This window comes from Triticum aestivum, chromosome 4B, assembly GCF_018294505.1.
Source record: "Triticum aestivum cultivar Chinese Spring chromosome 4B, IWGSC CS RefSeq v2.1, whole genome shotgun sequence".
NCBI lineage: Eukaryota > Viridiplantae > Streptophyta > Magnoliopsida > Poales > Poaceae > Triticum > Triticum aestivum.
In genome coordinates, this window is record NC_057804.1 from 563,260,117 (window position 1) to 563,266,525 (window position 6,409).

The 6,409-nt window shown below is 41.6% G+C and overlaps 1 long non-coding RNA gene across 1 annotated transcript; it reads right to left on the reverse strand.

Annotated features, from left to right (window-relative positions):
• Positions 1-932: 932 nt before the first annotated feature.
• On the reverse strand, positions 933-4,664 carry LOC123089218 (uncharacterized). The gene is made up of 4 exons (XR_006442234.1): positions 4,291-4,664; positions 3,797-3,911; positions 2,432-3,462; positions 933-2,155 (listed from the first exon to the last, which is right to left on the reverse strand). It is a non-coding gene; the product is annotated as an uncharacterized lncRNA (long non-coding RNA).
• Between the last annotated feature and the right edge of the window lie 1,745 nt (positions 4,665-6,409).

Genomic DNA, 6,409 nt, shown 5'->3' on the forward strand with positions numbered 1-6,409 from the left:
GGGTACACCACTAGGGCGGAGGCGGAAGTTAGATACACGCGCTATCTAGCGGGAGAGAGGAGAGAGCGTTGGTGGAACCGGATGAAGACCAGTTTCATCGCGATTATGCTCATCGTGATGACCGCAGCTCTCTTCTATGTGATGGTAGTTTAGATGATCGATATCGACTTGTAATGTGAAGACAAACTCGCTACTCGTGGTTTCGAGACTTGTAATGTTATAACTTTGTTTGGTATTTGAAATTCGGAGACTAATATGATGAATTGTATTCGGAGAGTAATCTTCTATTGTATTCGATAAATCTGCTGTTTATATGTTGTGCTCTCTATATTATGTGCAGTAATATGTTTTGTAACCTGTGCAAATATCAGAAAAGAAAATAATAATAATCCCTAATATTCATACTAATGGCACACCACTCAGCACACTAATGGAGCACTGCAGAAAGGACACTAATGACGCATCACCCCCTAGTGTGCCATTAGTATGTCAAAGCACATGGGTAAATATGGCCCTCTGGGAGACATACTAATGGCGCACTACATGGTGCGCCATTAGTATACCAGGGGTGCGCCATTAGTATTTAATTCTAATGGCGTGATGCTAGTGGCGCATTTGTAGTGCGTCATTAGTAGGCAAAACAGGTGCGCCACTAGCAGGCCTTTTTCTAGTAGTGTATACTAGATAGGAAGTGCGGCTTGCCACACCCCACCCGCCCCAGCCATATCCAACCTGATATGAAATATTTTGTATTTCATACGTTTATACGATGAAAGCAATAATGCAAAGGTTCAGTATGTTACAGAAAAAGTGAAAGGCTCAATAGTTCATGATAATTTAATTACAATATATACTACACAAGGCCACAAAAAAGAGAGTAATATCTATGCATAGTTTCTATACTAAGCATAAGCATAGTGTATAAGAACATGTGTTGCACAGAATTTTTATCGCCCAACACCTTTGCAGTTGCACAGGTCACATGTTACAGATAGATAAGGTGCCCACTATGATAAAACAAAAAATTACTAATGGGCACACAAGCCTTTGTTTTCTCCCTATCAGATTAACTTAGAGCATGTAAATGCTCAACTTGCGATGATAGCATGCAGGTCTTCATGTGTTTGCTGATGGTGTAACTTGCACAAGTAGCTCCACGCTTAGTCTGACAAAATGATGACATGTTCCATGTCTCTAATCCGAGAAGCACAAAAAAAGAACGGAAGTAAACCGGAGATGTCATGAGAATATAAATTTGTCAAAAGTGCATGGATCAATGCACGATATTTATCAAACCGAAACGAGCTAATTGGTTTGGGAGTACAACATTCACTTGATTTTATTTGGAAAAAAGGGAGTGTCTACCTGATTGATGGTGGATGTACGTGTGAAGGACACAATGTAACTACAATCACACATGATGATGCCTTCAGAACAATAAAACAACCCAGCAAGGCCTGAAGACTCGCATAAGGGCATGGTCTCCATAAATACTTGATTCAAGCACCAAATCTCATATCAAAGCATAATATAGTAATAGTGGTTCAGCATAAAGCAACAATTTAGGGGCAAGCATAATATACATATGATTCTGTACAAAGTAGAGCATATATAGTAATAGTGGTTCTTTACAAAGGGCAAGCATGTGTATTTTTTCGGTTTGATTTGCACTGTGCTAATGAAAATAATATCGCAAGCTTCTTTAGTTAATACAGATGAATCAGAACCCCCAGGAAGATAAAAAGTGAAGTAGCATACTACTGTTTCTGAAGCATTTGACCATGTACATGAAGTGCTTTTGAATAGAATATGAATTTCCACCATCCTAAAGGGAAAGTAAATATAGAAACACACTCGTTTATGTTCTAGGCACTTTTATATATCAAAGAAAGAGGCGAAAACAGGCAGGGCACAAACAATTTTATAGTGGAGAACTGGACATACAACTGGCTGGCTTCCTGAGGAAATGTTCACATGTTATATATTACCTACTTTACCTCTAGTATATATACAACTCAAGACAGGATATAAGCTCCGTACACAAGAATTAACCTGAGTTTGTTTGTTCAAAGGTCTTCTTCTCGATGAAAGCCTCACATTCTGACCACCAACCAAGGTTCCTTGTAGCAGTTACAGAGCTTGCTCAGCAGAAGGCCTGAATATGCAGTGACAGGAGTAATTTAGAAGGAAGTACTTCAAAAATACGAGCACAAGAAACAACTAAAGTGTTTATAAACAGAAAAAAAAATTGACCCAACATATCTAAATTAAGCTCAATGCTTTCATTGCATGGTTTCTTTTCATGTAACAGTACAACCCAACCATTGAGGATCAAATGCACAACAAGGCAGAGCAAAAAAAATCAAGGACAATGTACAACAAACATTAACAGGGGCCAATAACATAACAACAGGGAGAAAAGCACTACAACCTGACTATAGTTCTATCGATGCCGATGACCAGGGCCTCATGGACATGAAGAGCATCCAACATCGAGTGAAATAAAAAAATGCACGAAGCAAGAAGATTAGTATTGAAAAAATGCACGAAGCAAGAAGATCTACATGATGTTTAATTAAGCAAAACATTATTAGTGATAACAGAAGGAGATAAAGAAAGTCAATAATAGTACAAAAGCATGTCATTATTTAAACTAAATATGTTTAAAGTCCCTATCTGATTTAGACTAAGCAGGAGAACACCTGATACAACTAAAAAAGCAAAACTCAATAAAGGTTTTTAAATTGCCAAACTTTACAGAAAGAAGAACCAGACTATTTAATATCTAACAGACGTGGAGCAACTGAGCATGTCAACCAGAACTAAACCAAATGTCAGGGTGAACAACCACCATCTTCCTGAGATTTTAACTTGGGTTAACGGGTTAAGCCATCTTTTAAGTTGAATGATAGTATGATGCCAAATAGAACATGTTTGTTAGAATGCAGACTGAATAATATAAACCGAATTTCAATTTGGATGATCCAATATTAACAGATACAATATTTTTCTGTCCTGGTCGCTGGCCGCTATACCTCCTGTACAGATGAGAAATAATTTAAATTCACTTGCATAGCCGCTATACCTCCTGGTCGCTGGCCGCTATACCTCCTGTACAGATGAGGAATATTTTGAGAAACACCTGAACACGTACAGTCACGGTATACGCTTCTTACCGCGCTGTAAGCTGAGTATCTTAGATTGTAAGAATATAGCTAATTTCTTAGCAGCACATCTCACAAACTAAAAATTAATGCGATGCTTTCATTTCTCCAGCTAGTAAAAAATAGTCAAATTCAGAAAGGGCAATTGGAGATCAGAGGGGCATTCTTTCTCCGACAACCATACCTAGTGTAGACACGCCTAAAGCATGTGACGGCAGCAGCTATGACCCTTGAGATAAGAATGATTTAAGATCGCCATCATCGCAAGTTAATGCCAGATAAGTCTAATGGAGAATGCCTAACATATCATAATTTGGAAAATTCGATTCAGTAACAGACAAAGAAAAGAGCTCGAGTAACAGATATTTCAGTAGCATCCATTAGCAAAATTTGCAGCACCCTATATATAAAGAAGATGATAATACTACTGGCTTTTTCATTTAGTTATACATTTAATACTGTACATATCACCTTCTTTTGTTTGAATTAAGCAGTGCCTACCATGTAAACAAATCAGACAACCAACATTTTGTTCTAACAAATTCTTGAATTGACATAGTCTCAAAGGAAGATTAGGTTGTCTGCATGAACACAGTCAGTTTTAGAAAGTAGGCTGATCACTTTTGACTAACCTTGATTGGTGAATGCATCTTCTTATTACTGGACGATGCAGCCCCTAGCGAACCTTGGTCGAGGATTTTACTGGAGTTCATGTGGGCTGCAGGTACTCTCTGTCAAGAGAAGGGACTGTATAGAAAGAGAGGGAATTAAAACCAACGACGAGAGAGAACAGAGGATCACTAATGAGAAGCACGATTCAGAGCACCAACCTCTCGGTAAACCATGCCCAAGTACATGCTCTATGGCTAAATTTCCAAGTAAAACATACATGGCAGCAAAATTCAAGAAAAATGAACTGTGCTCAATATCATAGGTAAATATTTCAATGAAAAGAAGATCCCCTGTATGCATCTAATTATCATGGCACTGGCACTTTGCAAGACATGGCAATTCAGTCAAGTGGCTTTCAGGCCACTTCCATTCTGAAAAATAAGAGGGAATCGAGTGCCATGAGAAAGAGAGAGGGGGGGGGGGGGGGGGGGGGGGGGGGGAGGGAGATGTGAACCTGGACGAAGTGGAGCAGCGTGGATCTTGCATCAAAGAGGACAGGCAACAGTGGTGGTCCTGCTACTGCTGGTGGCCGATGGTGGACAGGGTGTGTTGTCCTCACCGTTGCCAGCGGTGGCGTGCCCGGGAGGTCATCGGAGAGGGTGCGCATGGATTCATCGTTCAGCGGGTGGCGCCGGCGAGCGGACCTTGACCCGCCACCCCCCCTGCGCGCACTCCTCCTGCGGCGGCGAGAGAGTGAGCGGATGAGACCTCTACCGTCTCTGCGGCCGACACACCTCCTGCTGGGTCGTGAGGTACGGCGACGGCGCCACAGGCAGCTCGGCCACCTCGTCGTCTCCGTGGCCCGCACTACAAAAGAACAATAGTTTCCTTTTCATAAAACCGGAGAAACAGTGGACAACTGGAGATGAAAAGGAGCAGGCCAAACTTCTATGTTACAGAACTGAGGCCACCAACATACTATCCCTTCTTGAGACCGCCACATAACTATTTCTCAAATCAAGGGACGCAAGAACTATTTCTCCAAGCAATAGATAAACTACTTCAGACACCATTTTATTTAGCCAATGAGTTGAAAATGTAAACCTACACGACCCCAGACAACATTCCAGCTTCCACTTTCTCAGACTTTTGTCACCTTAGCCCTACCAAAATTCAGGCCATGTAGGTTGTTGTAACTCATAATGCTAATACCTAGGCGAGTGACATATATAGATGAAAGAAACCGACATCGAATGTAAACAGAACAAACAACTGTTAGTTCTGTTGTTGCACAAAAACTTAAGAAAGTACTTCCTCTGTTCTTGAATGCAAGTTCTTTTAGAGATTCCAATATAGACTACATACAGAGTAAAATGAGTGAATCTACACTACAAAATATGTCTATATACATCTGTATGTAGTCCTCATTGAAATTTCTAAAAGACTTACATTTAAGAACGGAGGGAGTAGTATCTACACAGATTGATTAGAAGCAAAGAGAGGAACTTTAAATGGCAGATGTTAGAGAATTAAGCAAATGCCATACTTGAAGATCTTCGCAGAAATATACGGTCCAATTCGGGAACCACACATGCAGTGTTCAGAAGGCATCCATTATTACATCATCATTTATCTGAAATAAGATGACATGCTTTGTTCAACACACATAGTTCAGTAGAAAGTTACAACAAATAGAAAAGAACGTGCGTATTTTACGGCCGGAAGGAATGTAAAAAGCATAAGTATTGTTTGAAGATTTTTAATCCAAAGCTAGAAAATAATCTCAAGAACTAAACAGAGTTGGTCTGACTTAGTATCTGGCCGAATGGCCAGGTCTAAGATCAGAACCTCGGGCTTATGACAACGGCGGAATCTAAGTCATTCCGATTGCACAGTTGGGCTGAATCAACGCACAACAACACGTAAATTGCAAAGACTTTAGTTATTCCCTGCTAGCTATACATGCTCATTTTAGAGCTTTTAGATATATCATATGTCAGCTGAAAGTGGAAGGATATTGTAAAAGGATGGGACTGAATAAGTGCACGACAGCATGTAAAAAGTCCAGTGCTGGTAAATCAAATCACATAGTAAAAGGACATAGTAGGAGGGAGTGAGTGCGGGGAGGGGTGGAGGAGGAGCAAGTGCGGGAGGAGGAGGAGGCGGCGGCTAGGTCTCCACGGCAGATGGCGCTATATATACGTATAGGCGAAGTGACGAAATTGCCCCCGGCGGGGCAGACTATTTACGAGCGGTGGCACGAAACGAGAGTAACCAACAATAATTTTTTTTTATCCGACGGACGAGGTCGTTCCAGGGGTCGATCCGACGGCCCAAGATCCATCAAGCCACCAGATCCGACGGCCAGGAATCCCAAATCGCTGAGGAAGCGGGAGGATCGTCTGGATCCTTATTTCTCGATTCAACGAAGGAAATTGTTGCCACGCCCCAGGCAGCAGCCCAGGCTGCCTGGGGCCTAAATCCGCCTCTGCCTACGCTCCTCCTCCTCCTTCTCCCATGTTGGTCGCCGACGGTCGCCTCCTCCCCTGCTCACTGAGCTGGACTCGAAGTGATCCTACACTCACAGGATGGCGCAACGAGACTGAAAGACAGGAGAAGGGAAGGATGCAGTG